This window comes from Rattus norvegicus, chromosome 8 (genome assembly GCF_036323735.1).
Source record: "Rattus norvegicus strain BN/NHsdMcwi chromosome 8, GRCr8, whole genome shotgun sequence".
Taxonomy (NCBI): domain Eukaryota; kingdom Metazoa; phylum Chordata; class Mammalia; order Rodentia; family Muridae; genus Rattus; species Rattus norvegicus.
The window spans coordinates 93,081,921-93,096,867 of NC_086026.1; the positions used below are offsets into that span (position 1 = coordinate 93,081,921).

Consider the following 14,947-nt stretch of genomic DNA (forward strand, 5'->3'; position numbering starts at 1 on the left):
GCAAGGCAGAGACTTGAAGGCAGGAGCTTATGTAGAAGCCACGGAGGAGTGCTGCTTACCGGCTTGCTCCTTATGGTTTGCTCAGCCTGCTTACCTACAGAACCCAGAAACAGCTGCCCAGGATGGCACCACTGAAAATGGGCGAGGCCTTCCCTCGTCAATCACTAATTAACTTGCCTACCCCCAGAGCTTATGGAGGCATTTTCTCAACTGAGGTTCCCTTCTCTCTGGTGACTCTGGCTTGTATCAAGTTAAGATAAAACTAGCTAGATCACATGGTGACAGATTACATGTAGTTTTATAGTATAATAATCCATCTTTATAAAGTCCACACTATAATATGTCACAAACTGATTAGCAACACTACCCACTCTGACCTACGTCTTAGAGCTGTTCTTAAGTAGGACTACTGTGGAGACCTCAGCCTCATTCCACAGAGCTTTGATGAAGTTCCCCCTGGACAGACAGACAACTAATCGTTTTGTGTGGCTCTTAGGCTTCTATTGCTGTGACAAAGACCACGACGAAAAGCAAGTTTAGGAAGGTTTATTTCAGCTTAGAGTTGATGGTCCATTGAAGAGGGAAATCAGGGCAGGAACTCAAGGTAAGAACCTGGAGGCAGGAACTGAAGCAGAGCCCATGAAGGAATGCTGCTTATTGGATTGTTCACACTTTTATATAATAACCCAGGACCATATATAATCTGTCTAGGGGTATTACTGCCCACAATGGGCTGGAGCCTCCCACATCAATCATTGATTAATCAAGAAAATTCTCCAGACTTACTCACATGCCAATACACTGGATACGTTTTCTCAATGGAAGTCTCTCTTCTCAGATGACACTGGCTTTTGTCAAGTTGACCAAAAAAAAAAAAAAAAGTCAGAACAGTTTCCAAATTCAGAATCAACATCCATGAGTGAAAAAAAGAAGGAGGTTTATATACTATAGAAACATACCATACTCTGACATAAAAGAAATCTATAAAATAATTTTTTCCAAGACTGTAAAAGTTCCTGAGATAGCCCCAAACTGCAGGTCCATCCTCAACTCTCAGGTATGTAGTTTTGAGGGATGAGGAATATATATATATATATATATATATATATATATATATATATATATATATATATATATCTCCATCATCATTAGCTTTCCCTACAATCCCCAGCTGCTAGCCTTCATCCAGGTGCCATTGATAAGAATTGTTTGTGATGACATCATACATTCATATCCCCTAAATAGCCAACTTCTTGCCTTTCTTAAATTTAAGCTTGGCTATATAACGTGACTTGACCCATGAAACATGTTTATATCAACTGAGTCTCATTTGATCCTAAAACCTATGAATCTGAGAATCAACACTTATCCTGATTTACTGAATAAGATTACAATATCAAAAGCTGGCTCGTTAATACCTGGTTCCCCATGAACAGAGATGGTTCCCTCCTATTGATATTAGTCCCTCATAAGTCATGATCCTTCCTGCTGTCCCCACCTTAGGATCCCACCTTGCGTGCTGGCAAAGAGGGCAGTGAGTACTGGCCAAGAGTTGAAATTCTGCCCTTGCGTACATAGCAACGTAATCTTGAATCTATGGCCCTTAAAGGAATTACTAAGCTTGTGTCTCTACTCTGTTTTTGAAACAGAAGGAGAGAAAGCATTGGGTGAACTTTTGTCCTTGTGTTTTTGTGTATGTAGCCACACACATTCTTAAAAAAATTTTATGGAAAACATTTTCCATAAAATATATTTTTTTTCTTTTCTTTTTTTCGGAGCTGGGGACCGAACCCAGGGCCTTGCACTTACTAGGCAAGCGCTCTTCCACTGAGCCAAATCCCCAACCCCGTAAAATATATTTTTGAACATATTCTTTCCCCTCCTTCAACTACCATCCCACCCAAATTTATGTTCTTTATCTTTCTTTCAAAAACCAAACAACAAAAACAACAACAAAAACAAAAGTCAAAGCAGAATTTAAAGAGAGAAAAAAGAAACGCTGTGTCTTTGTTGGTGAACATCACTTGGCAAACCTGCCTGAGGATGGAGACAGCTTCTTTCTTCAAATGCATGCAGCCCTTGGGATCCGAAGACCAAGGCCCGGGGTTGTGGGTCTCTATGAGACAAAGTTATTCAGCAGTTTGACAGACGGCAAAAATCTGCCTCTGACTTTCCTCCATAACTTCCATGTATGTAGAAAGGAGCCTGATCACTGGACCTGGACTTCAAGGAGCCAGAGCTGAGGGTAAAGATGGGGAAGCATGAGAACCAGTGCCAAGCAGGAAGAGTAAGCTGAAACACCCTAAGGAATGAGTCTCTTGAGTCCCCCTGGACTCAAGCCTGAAATGCTGACACTGCTCCTTCAGCTCTCCTAGGTGGGTAACCCTTTCGTTTCCTACTTCCAGCCAGTTTGTGAAATCCAAAGGGGAAGGAAGGCAAATGCCAGGGACAATCCGCTGTAGGAAACATTTCATTTACATTTGGAAAGAGAATCTATTAATAGCAACTGCCAGAATGACAGGAGTCCAGCTTGATGCTGAGGCTCCAGAATACTAAGACACAACTGAAGAGACAGAGTGCCCCAGCAGGACCAAAGGACCCAGCGGAAGTTACAGAGAAAGGAGGAAGAAAGACATCTATTCACATATGAAACGAAGAAGGAAAGTTAGGGTGAAAGCAACCTTCCTGAGTGAGTGTGTGAGTGTCTGTGTGTGTGTGTGTGTGTGTGTGTGTGCCTGTGTGTGTGTGTGCCTGTGTGTGTGTGTCTGTGTGTGTGTCTGTGTGTATGTCTGTGTGTCTGTGTGTGTCTGTGTGTGTCTGTGTGTGTGAGTCTGTGTGTGTCTCTGTGTATGTGTGTGTCTGTGTGTCTCTGTGTATATGTGTATGTGTGTGTATGTGTGTATGTCTGTGTGTCTGTGTGTGTCTGTGTGTGTGAGTCTGTGTGTGTATGTCAGTGTGTGTGTCTGTGTATGTATGTGTATGTGTGTGTATCTGTGTGTATGTGTGTGTCTGTGTGTTGGTATGTGTGTGTCTGTGTGTGTGTGTATGTCTGTGTGTGTGTCTGGGTGTGTATGTGTATGTGTGTGTATCTGTGTGTTTGTATGTGTGTGTCTGTGTGTCTGTGTGTCTGTGTCTGTGTGTGTGTAAGCTGTCATGTCTTTTCTTTAACATCCCTAATGTGAAATTATAGGAGTTGAGTACAATGCTGTTTGAGAACAGTTTTTTCTCTCCAAGAATTAGAGGGAAGTTATATAAAACCAGACACTCAGATTTTATAAAATGCAAATGTGAACTAATTTTAAAAGCTAGACTTGAGAGTTTTTATATTGTTTGTCCCAGAGCACTAAGCAAGAATTCTCTGGAAAAGTTGGGAAGTCTAAGTTTAATGTCCTTGGTCCCCGAGGAGATTGATAAAACATTCATGTCTTACCGAATGTGAGCACCTTACACATCCCTCAGTTTACACGAAACCCAGCACAGGGTTGATTCTACTCTTGGAGAGCGACAATCATTCCAGTTGAGCAATGGTAGACAAGTGTGTCTGAGACTTAGGAGTAATCTGTGTAAATTGTGGTGTTACTAACAAGGTGGTGGTGATGCATGCTTTTAATCCCAGCAGTTAGGCAGATCTCAAGAGTTCAAGGCCAGGGTGAGTTTCCAGGACAGTCAGGGCTACATAGAGAAACTTTGTCTTGAAAACCAAAGTTGAGGCATTTGTACGGAGCCATCTTCTCTGCCATCTATTCATTCTTCCCACCTCCACCTGAAAGATGCTAAATTACCACTCTCCTCTCCCCTTCTCTCTTCCTCTCCTTCTCTCTTTCCCTCCCTCCCTCCCTCCTTTCCCGGTACAGCTAACTTAGTCACAGGCAGATGTTAGACCAAAGGCTGTATATTTTGAATGTATTTGTGTTCATGACAAACCTAAAAATTCTTTTATTTAAGAGAATGGAAGTCGTGTCGCTGGACTGAAGATGATTCAAGGCTGGAGACGCCCGTACCACGTGGACCTGAAAGCCAGTCTTTGAGAACACAAAAGCATGTGTGCAGAGAAAAGCAATCCAGAGAACACAGGGACCTTCGGAGTTTAAAAAAGAATAACTTCCATTTCAGAGGCCTGGGCTTCATGAGGACAGATCTTCTGTGAACTTCCTCTGTGCTTTTCCCAGATTTCCTTCCTTGGCTTCAACTGTCCTCTTTCATTGCTGGCCACTACAGTCCCCAAACAAAGACAGACTGTGGTCCAGGAGGTGAGTCAGAACCGGGTCAAAAACCAACTCCACACGGAAGCAAAGCAAGCTTATATTTTACAGCGCTAACAGATAACAACTGGTCCGCTGTTAATAATTATACCAACACTGAAGGAAAACACGGATGTATGGCCATCCTTGCCAGGCGGGGAAACAGGGAAATCAGATAGAACTGCTTGTCTTTCCCAAACGTGCCTGGCAACCTGGATCCCCGCTGCTTTATCCGACTATCTCGATAACCTTCTCCAGACTCCTTTTCGACGAGAAACAGGACAGCAGGTCTCTCCAACCACAGAGTCTGTTCTTGTCGCCAGTCACTCTTCTTTCCTAACAGATGGGCCTGGAGCTTGAGCTGAGGGGAGTGATCGTTGAGAAGAGAATCCTGCAATCCGTACTCATGCCTCAGAAAGCCCACGCATCCCTATTGAACGGGGCAATGGTCCTCTGCGGTTCTCTGTTGCCTGAAATGCCTTTCAGCTGGAAAAAAAAGCGCAAAGCAACAAAAGCCATTTTGAAATAATTTAGGAGAAGTCCCATTTTCACCTGAGTTATTTTGAGCAGCGCAGGACACAAAAGATCAGGGGGTCAGAAGTTTTCAGGTAATTGCTTGTTTTCCTGCTCTAGCTGATTGAAAACTCTCAAGCTTTCTTTTTCCAAACTTGAATTGTCCTCGCAGTGCCAAGTACCCACCATTTCGAGGTAAGAGCTGTGTGGCGCAAGAAAAGACTGAATGGAGAAGAAAACTTGATATTTTGCTAAAGAGGAAGGTGGAAACGTATCTCCATCAAGGTTTGATGTGATCCCAGGTTTCTGTCTACAAAAGAGTCAAATACAACGCGGAGTAATTAATTCCAAGTTCTGTATCCATTCTCTTCTCAGACTCTTCAGGGCCGAGAACCAGAAAAGTCATAATCATACAATACTGGGTGTCCAGGGCCCCTGAGATTTGCTACCATTGTGGGGAGTGTGCCAGCTACAGGGATTGGTTACTAACTACCGTCTATCCTTAGTAAGTGGAAGACCTCCAGAGTGGTAAATACAGTTTAATTCAAGGGGACAGGACCCAGACAGGCTGCGAGCTTGCCTACCCTGATGGTCTAGCTTGAGGAGAGGTTTCAACTTTGAGCCTGAAGTCAGGCCTTGGAGAAATTCCAGTCCATGCTGCTCCTCCTGATGGTGGTGTTAGGTCCACTGATGGAATCTACCTGGGAAGAGTCAGCCCCACACAGGCATTTCCAATATAATTTCTGACCTTGTGAGAAGGGGGAACAGAGAGGGAAGAATTTGGAAAGAAGTTTCTGAACAAAGGGGAGTTGGATTTGGCTGGAATACCTGTTAGAGCTGATTGGTATTGTGCATCCCAAGCCCTGAACTCAGCTCAGGTCGCAGGAGAAACCCACACTGGTCTCTCAGTGGTTATCTGGAGGCTAGGAGAGCATGACTGACAAGGTAAGTCTACTGAACCTGGTAAAGTAGAAAGATGACTATGGAGCAATGATAACTTAATTGAAAGGAGGAAAGACTCTGTGTGTGTGCGTGTGTGTGTGTGTGTGTCTGTGTGTGTGAGAGAGAGAGAGAGAGACAGAGACACAGAGACACAGAGACTCAGAGACACAGAGACTCAGAGACAGAGACACAAAGACACAGAGACACAGAGACATAGAGAGAAAGAGAGGAGAGGAGAAGAGAAGAGAAGAGAGAAGAGAAAAGACAAAACAAGTATGGATTTTGAGAACTTTATAGTTTGTTTGTTTGTTTTTTTTGTAGTATTCTTTATATCCCATCACATCTGGCCAGTACTTTCTTGATTTTCCATGCCCACAGAATGCTCCCATAGCCGTTAAAGGACACCACTCTTTCCTTTGTGAGCCACCCAATCCTTGAGAATTATTAAAGTGTTCGCATTATTTTCCTTCTCCTTTTCCCACCCAACTCCCAATCAAGAAAAATACTTTAAACCAAATTACTCGAAGGCTTATGTCCCCAGCGAATGTTCACAAAGCTTCTTTCCGTCCTCTGCTCCTCGAGAGTAATCCATAGTTGAGTAGATCAGTAGCTCTGTTTGGCAGTAACTTACCAGTCAACATCATTCATTCCAGCAACATGGGAAGTAATGAGATGGCGATGGGGTGTTAAGAGGTGGCAGTGAACACAGAGGTCAGTGGCTATGAAACACAGCTCACAAGTGGGGAATGATTCTCTGTGGTGGATGCTTGATTATTCCCTCCCATCGGTGTTGTACTTTATGCCTTTCCAATCCACTTTGCCTCTTATTTCTGACAATCCCCCAATAAAAACTACCTTTTCATTTATCTACGGATCCATGCCTTCCACACAGAGCATTGCTAAATAGGTTTCCTTGATAAATTGGAATATTTATTTTATTTTTTTATTTTATGCAGATCATGGTTTTGTATATAGTTTTCTTCCTACAAGTCAAAGTGTAAATGTTCTTGGAAATGATTTTTTTTGCTTCAGTTTCCTACCATAAATGTTAATATTGACCTTTAGGTTGGATGAAAATTATGACAGAAGAGGTGAGTTTTTTTTAATTAGCAGCAGCATGCTTTATTCAATAGTTCTGATGATTTGGTTTCCAGTGGTATCAGTTGTCCAGCAGGTCAGGGAACCATATGTGTTTTGAAATCACATGAGGTTATTTGCCAAAAGTGGGATCATCATCTTTAGGGGATCCCCAGACCCTTTTATTATCCATTTAGCCTCAGAATTTAAATTGTGGCCATAGAGCAGTGGAGAAAGAAGGAAAAGGGGAAGAGATGGGAGGAATAACTATAACAAAAATAGGATTATAAATGCGTCCTGTATTTATGGTAAGAATGAAAAGCAAATTCAACTGAGGTCATCCTTAACGGCGGTCCGCTTTGGTATAGCACGGGGCTCCTAATTTACTTTTTATACTCTAGTCTTTCTTCAGACATCACTAGCTTCCCAGCAACTAAGTCTTGTTGGGATGTTTAGCAAATCGGGCTCATCGTTAATAAAGACTTTTTTTAGGAATTATGATTAATGAACTTACTTTGAAATATCCTTACGTTTTTAAAGTATGTGTTCATGTCGGGGAAGGTTGTCTGCATGAACGCAGTACTTGAAGCAGCTGGAATAAAACATTGGAACCCTGAGCTAGGGAACTTTGGCCTTGTGTCCTCCCGCCTTCCCTGGTCCTGGCTGCCTGCACAAGCAGATTTCTACTCTCAGGTAAGAACACTTTGAGTTCAGTTTAGGTTTAGAGACCAAAGAAACCAGGGGACTCATTCTGCAGCCCAGGCACAGGAGTGAATGGGAGGGTTAAAGAAGGCCTGTGGTGCTTCTGACCTCCACAGTGGACCGCTTTCTTGGGGGAACAGAGAAAGCGAATGGGAATTTAACCCACTTAACCCTGACTTTTAAAAGAACTATGAAATACCATCTAAGGATTTTCTCTTGAATGTAAACCACTGGAACTTTTTTTTTTTTTTTTGATATTTACAGGCTCATACTTCATCCGCCTTGCATTTCGTGCAAGCCCCACCCAAAGAAGCTGGGAAACCTGAAATCACATCTTCTTTGCTCTCCTTCTGTGCGGAGAGTTCTGTCAGCCTCTAGGACCTCAGCTTTTCATTCTTCCACTCCATGATGAGCTTGTTGGCCAGGCCTTGTCTCTAGAGCCCGTGAATATTTTACTTCCCGTGGCAGAAGGATTTTACAAATGCAGTTAGGTAAAATATTATTGAGATGAGAAATTATCCTGGCGCACTCGGGTGGGCACGGCGAGACCACAGAAACTTCCGGGAGAGCTAAGGGATGACAAGTGAGTGAGAAAGAGCTGCCCCTGGACACAGAGGTTGTGAGATCAAAGTTATCTGAGAAGATATAGAAAGGACACATGATGATAGATTTCTAGAAGGTAGAAGAGACAAGGGAATGGGTTCTCTCCAGGAATAAGGGTGGCCATAAGCCTAAACCTTGATTCATTTTAGCTCTGCAAAACCATTGTCTAACTTCTCGCTGGCAGAGCCCTAGGATAACCAGTTGATACTGTTGCGAGTTCCTGGGTGTGTGGCCTTTTGTTATTTTGTTGCTGCTGCTTGGGAATCTAATTCAGTGTCTCCCTCTCTGCCTATGAACCTCAGAGGTTAATCAGAACTCTCAACGGCTCTGCTGTTGGTCAGTGCCTGGAGGAGGTGCCAGCTCTAAATTCTTTGTTGCATTTAGGCCTGAACGTGGAGGCTCATCTGGAGTCCATGGTAGACCCATTTCCTCTGGAGCTTGGAGGGCCTTGACACAGACTTACAGGCCACACCTGCCTCTGAGCTTGTGTGTCACTGCAGGTGAACTTAGGCTTCGAGTTCATATCCTCCTGCAATACCAGCAGAATGCTTTCCCAGCACATGCTGTGCACCAGGGCTTCTGTTCCACAGAGAAGCTAAGACAGTTTCTTGGTGCCAAAGTAAGGGTTTTTAAATTATCATTAGTGCTATTTACCATGAACTTGGTGGGTGAGGGGATTTTTGTCCTTTATGTAGATTGTCTCTGAATCCTTGAAAAATTTATCCCCGGGGACTGAGGTCTTTGTTTCTTCCCATTCTAATGATCTTGCACCTTTTATTCTCTATAAATAGTTATAGGGAAAGTTTTTCGCCGATGAAACCCACCTACAACCTTAGATCAGGCTCTTGCAGAAGCTGAAATAAGGAAGGCTTAAGCGTCCTCAGTGTGACATTGTGCATCGTGGTAAAAGTGTACAGTCTGAACAAAGAGCCGGCTTCTTTTTACCTTGACGGTTTTAAAACCTCTTTGGGGGTTTCTAACATGTGGGAAAGTTTCAAAGCAATCATCCCAAAACATCTCTATGAATCACCACTCAATTTCTGTTACACTAAAAAGGAAGTGAAAGTATGAAAGGACACATAATTTATTCAATGTCATACAATGAGGGAAGGGCAGAGAGGGGATCGGGTGCAAAGACAGAACCCACAGCATAGCCTCTCCGTTGCCTTGGTTAGAGGTGAATTCTAAAATCACTGCAGAATTGCTATCCAACCTTCTAGCTGAGTAGGTGAATTAAGGAATAAATGTAGATAAGCTATTTTGTAGATAAGCTAAATTAAATTAATCAAACTAAAATGTTGACTAGTGTCATTACTAATTTTAATTTGCACTGTGCTTTTGACATACTGTCTGGTGTTCCTTTGTGAATCCTGCCCCACCCCACACACCCAACACTTACCTTCTTACATCTTTAAAGTCTGTAGTTAAAATGCTAAAAGAAGAAATAGTAGCATTCTTCACTCTCCATCATTGTTTGAGCACTGCTTCTTTGCCCTAGAATTCTTAGGCATTTAACTTGCAAAATTCATGGCTGTATTTTGAACAGCTGTGTGTTTTTTTATATTAAGAAATTCATCTTTAGGTAGCCCAGAGCTAAGTCAATCTGAAATGATCAAAATAAATTTGATTTGCCTCCACTTTTAAAAGAACTGCTTTGTTCGAGGAATGGCTCTCTTTCACCATTTAAAATAAATATCCTTCCTCCTCAGAATCTTTGAAAAGCTCAGTGGCATTATTTATGTGGTCATATAGGGACTCCAGAGAGCAGACCTGCTAGTCCTTATAGAATCTGCATCTTCCTTTACTGGCAGTGGAACCAACAAGGACAAAAGGTACATTTAGAACACTTTGTTACAGGGAAGTGTTGAATGGAAAGCTTTCTTTCTTTTCCTGTGAAAACGTAGGAAATGTAAGAACTGGGAAGGCTCGCGCTGCTGTGAACTGCTTATCCTCTCAGAATAGAAAGTGGAAGAAACAGAGCTGTAATTGCAAATTGCCTTTTATATTGCGGTTGAAGGCACTTTCCTGTCCAATAATTTTAATAAAGGAATCCCCCCAGCCATCCTGCCGATCAGTTTGAACATAACTCAAGCATTATACACATTGTCCCCTTGGGTTTGTACCTTTATGGAATTAAATTGCGTCTAGCATCATGCCAAGACCTAGAACAGTCTACTGTGGTTAAAAATTAGCCTCTGGAGTTCCTAGAAACCCATGTTTCTTTCTATCTCAAAAACAATCAGCTATTTACATTCAACTCACTATTTTAATTTTTTAAATTCAGTGCATCATTAGTAGAACAGTAGACCTGTTGGGATAATACTATTCAGATTAAGTTTATGACATTTTTCTTCTAAAAACTCCACAAAAAAAAAAAAAACCTCTTAGACATTGGTTCCTAGCCTATGGGATGTAGGTCTCTGAGACATGGGGATGGTGATACTGTGGGTTCTCAGCTATTCACTGAAGACCTGCAGTGTTACACACAGAGGTGTGACTGCCAACTTCCAAAGACACGTAGATGGGAATGTGATGCAGAGAATTCCAAATCATCTTAACATCGTAGTCAATTGATGCTTGCCCAGGATGTATTTCTTTAGTCAATGGATAACTGCTTGGGGGGAGGGGAGGATGGTATTTTATTATTCTTGATATTAAAAAGGGGATAGTGAGGCTCAGTGGGTAGAAAGCACTTATAGCACAAGCCTGAGGGATGTGTGCTCAGCCCCTGGAACCTACATTTAAAAGCTACTTGCGACGCAGAAATCCCTAATCTTAGCACTTATATGGGAGGCAAAGAGAGGAGAATCACTCAGAAGCTCATAGGCCAGCTAGCCTGGAGGAAACAACTTGGCAGAAGCTACAAGAAAGACACTGTTTCAAAAACAAGGTGGAAGAGGAGAACTGGCTCCCCTAAAGCTGTCCTCTGACCTCTACCGTACACTGTGACATATATGCAGTGCTATTCATGTGCATGTTACATATAAGATAATAATAATAGCAATGCTACTATTAGTAGTGAAAGAAAATGAACATAGTTGATTTTAAAAGGAAAGGTCCTTGTGACTTGAATGAAGCAGAAGCACATACACACACACACGCAGGCAGTAGGCATGTCAAAGGTCATCTTCCAGCATAGTCTAGAGTGGCACCAGCAAGCACCCACCCACACTCCACTAACCAATGGAAAGAATGTCTCCCTGATTCTAATAATAGCCTTGGGGGAAACTCCAGAAATTTCAAGTCCTAATTGTATTGGAGAGAAATTTGAACAAAGCGTGGGCTTGTTCTCTCTCTCTCTCTCTCTCTCTCTCTCTCTCTCTCTCCTCCCTCCCTCTCCCTCCCACCTCCCTTGCCCATCCTCCCCCCCCCCGTGTGTGTGTGTGTACACATGTAGGCACACATGCATGTGGGTGTGCATATGTGTATGTGTACCAGGGCGTGAATTTGAACGTTATTCCTGCTCGCAGAGCAGAGGGTTGATGCTCCCTCATAGCCGTGCTTATGGGAGGACAATCTCTGTTCAGGGGAAGGACAGCCTACTGCTAAATGGCTTTATGTTCACTGCAAGCAATGTCCTCTCACACACATATACGACTAGATGAATTGGAAGCAAACAAGAGGATTTTGAAAACAGATCGAATGGGTGTGAACAGAGCTGGTGACTCACTGAAAGGTCAGACAGCAGTACTGATGAGAACCAACCCAGCTTAGTACTGGCTGGAGCAGAAAAGAGCTGGGACACTTCCTGTGTTTGCTACCAATCTCTCCTCTGAGGATCACTCTGATTTATTCTGATTTTATCAGGAGGCAGAAGCTTCTGTAAACACATTGCCACCATTATTTTAATTAGATGTTACAAAAGCAGATCAGATCTCTGAGATTCTAAAAAATCAGGGTTTCTTAAGGTTACCTAGTTAGGCAGCCATGGGCGGGAACCAGCATTAACCTCAAAATTGACATTTTCATAGTAGTAATGGACAATTAATCCCTGAGAAGAGATTTGAAGGGGGTGAAAGACACCAGAATATGTTAACCCAAATATACCTCTAGTAGAGAAAGTGTTTATTGAAATAAAGACAGTGAAGGAGCATTCATCAGAAGATAAACTGAAAGATAGGATATATATATATATATATATATATATATATATATATATTCTGTTTTATTGGTGACAGCTCCTGTCAGTTAACAAACAGACCCAAGGGCTTGGGAAAGGAAAAACGATACTGGTGGTTCTTCCCAGGCTCTTACCTTCCAGTCTCTTGCTGTTACGTAACTCAAAATGTTTTCTGCTGCCCTGTCACTTCTCTAGAAATTTTTGTTGAGGATTTTGTATAAGTCAGAAGCATGAGGCACTGCTCTGATCTATTGTCCAATAGAATTCTCTGTGGCGCCTGTGTGTTAAGAGGCAGTGATAAATGTCTTTGTTTTGCCTCTAGTTAATCTATCATTTCTTGCAGGATTTTTGCCTTGGCTAAGAACTTACAAGGGTTCAGTAGGAATGAATTATTCCCTGTCTAACTTGTACAGAGATCATTTTTCTATTTTCTTTTTTGCTGACATTAGTTGCTAAATACTTTGAGCATTCTGACCACTGGCGAGCAAATGCCGAAGGGGAGGGAACAGGGAGATCACGAGTTCGAGGTCAGCCTGAGTGGGGTACACCACTGGGAACTAAGGGGGATAGCTCAGTTGGTAAAGTGAGAGCAAACGTGAGGACTTGAGCTCATTTTCCTATGTCTGAATAAAGAAAGACAGTCATGAAGGTGGACACTGTAACCCCTGCATTAGGAGAAGAGATATTGGCAGATCCCTGGAGTTTGTTGACCAGCAAGTGTAGGCAAATCGGTGAGTCCACATCAATGAAAGACCTGGTCTTAAGGGAGGCACTTGTTAAGATCACAACCCACCATTGTTCTCTGGCCTCTGACACTGCAACACACACAAACATATACACACATGCACATACTCACATGTGAAATAGATCAATATGTGGATATATTGTACACAGTGAAATGATCATGATGTAACTGGTGTTTATTTTATTTTATTTACAGTAATGGACTGAGTTGAGTTGCACCCCCTCTCCTCAAGCTAGACTCGGTCACCTGCTCCCAATATGCCAACTGGATAATGGTGACAGACAGAAGAGAGCGATTCAAGAGCACATCAGGAACAGGATTAATTAAAAGGGTCCACTGACCCTTCCAAGTTCATCTCTATGGTAATGACATACATGAGTTTCAAAATTAAAATAGGAAGAACAGGGACAGGGGACGAGAGGTCGCACACATAAACATTTCTGGTGAGGATGTGGGCTGGTTACTCACCGCTTCAGCTTGGATTCTGTGCAGTGACCCTACGAAGTGCTTATCACTATCTGCTGAGGAATCAGTCTGGTCCTCAGGAGATGGTTCCCGTCCATTCCAGGTCGCAGCCTTGTCCTGTGGATTGTGCCCTCACCTGGGGACAGTCAGGGGAGAGTCTATCCTATGAGTTCTGCTGTTTCTGAAGTCCAACACGACTGCAGATTTATTCAGTGAGTTATCCCTGTACCTTCAGCCTTGGGGAGGGATGAGAGATGCCGAGACTGACGGTCCATGAATGGCGAATAGGCCGTGAGTAGGTAACCCATAGTTAAGGAGTCAGACACAGAACAAAAACAGGGATGGTAGGCATTTGTCCTGTGATTAGTTATCTTCTAAACACTCGTTTCAACAATGGGGAAGTCCTCAGGTATTAATGGCAGTCAAGGCAGCAGTCACCTGAAGCCTATTATTCCACTAGAGGCGTACGACTCAGTGGCAGCCCATCGTGGAGCTGCTAAATGAATGCTACATGCATCTATGTTATTCATGTCTTTGTATATGCAGAGAAGAATGGAAAACTATATACATGCTTATACTTTGCCTCCGTTTTTTCCCTGCCTGAGTGGCTTCTCTGGATACAAGTCCACAGTAGGACGCATGGTTCTCTTTGGAGAAAACAAGCATGGTGTCTGAAAACTGTCAGGTGTACACCTCGTGCCAACCGACGCAGAACAGGAAGCCCTGTTGCCCTTACAGCTGTGTGCATCGTTCTCGGGGAATGGCGGGGCTAAAGAAAACTCAAGCAGCTCTCGGAAGTCTGTCAGGAAAGATGGAAGACTTTTGAAACATGTGCTCGCTCACCGTGAGGCAGCTCCTCAAACCACTCTGAATCCGTTCTAACTTCCTTACAGTTGAAGCTGTCCTCAAGAGTTTAGTTACCACTGGTGATCTCCCACATCCCACACACAAAGACATACTTGAAGGAAACGAAGACACTCCCTGCACTCCATTTTATGGGAGAGCGAGCTCTCAGTTATGCTGGCTGGAAAACACACATTTCCTGCTTGCAATGGGTTGGATTCCCATGGCCTCGGGCAGGCAGAAATCTTGATGTAACCACTGCACCCTGGGAAGAAAGGCTCCCCAACCCCCACACACCTAATTCTAATTCTTTTCTAATTCGGTCTGGAATCTTCAAAGGGAAGTTAAAACTGATCCATACAGGGAAATATTGTGCATTTAAGACAGGAAAGAACTCCGTTGTCAATACAGAGCAGGCTGTTCATTTTGCTAAAAATATGTAAGAGCTAATTTGCCAGTAAATCTGCGCTGGACTTTGCTTTATCCTGAGACATTTTTATATAGCACTGCCCTCAGTTGTTCCTTCCATTCGTTTGTCAGGTTGAGCATTTTTTTGGGAGAGCTTGTGGTCTTAAGGAAATAAACTGTTTTTCTCTCCCTTTTTAAAAGCCACTTCATGGAAGGCGAGACTTCATTTCCTGAAAATGAGTGTAGAATATCCCACTTAATTACTTTTCCAGACTCTCATCTTCCCAT

The 14,947-nt window shown here is 42.9% G+C and overlaps 1 long non-coding RNA gene across 2 annotated transcripts; it reads left to right on the forward strand.

Moving 5' to 3' along the window:
* The first annotated feature begins 1,534 nt into the window (after positions 1-1,534).
* Positions 1,535-14,734, forward strand: LOC102554337 (uncharacterized). Of its 2 annotated transcripts, none has more exons than XR_010054231.1 (3): positions 1,535-2,375; positions 3,946-7,466; positions 7,740-9,715. It is a non-coding gene; the product is annotated as an uncharacterized LOC102554337 (long non-coding RNA). The 2 variants fall into 2 exon arrangements; XR_005488344.2 differs by lacking the exon at positions 7,740-9,715 and adding an exon at positions 13,139-14,734 and having other exon boundaries at positions 1,539-2,375; positions 3,946-5,699.
* The last annotated feature ends 213 nt before the right edge of the window (positions 14,735-14,947 follow it).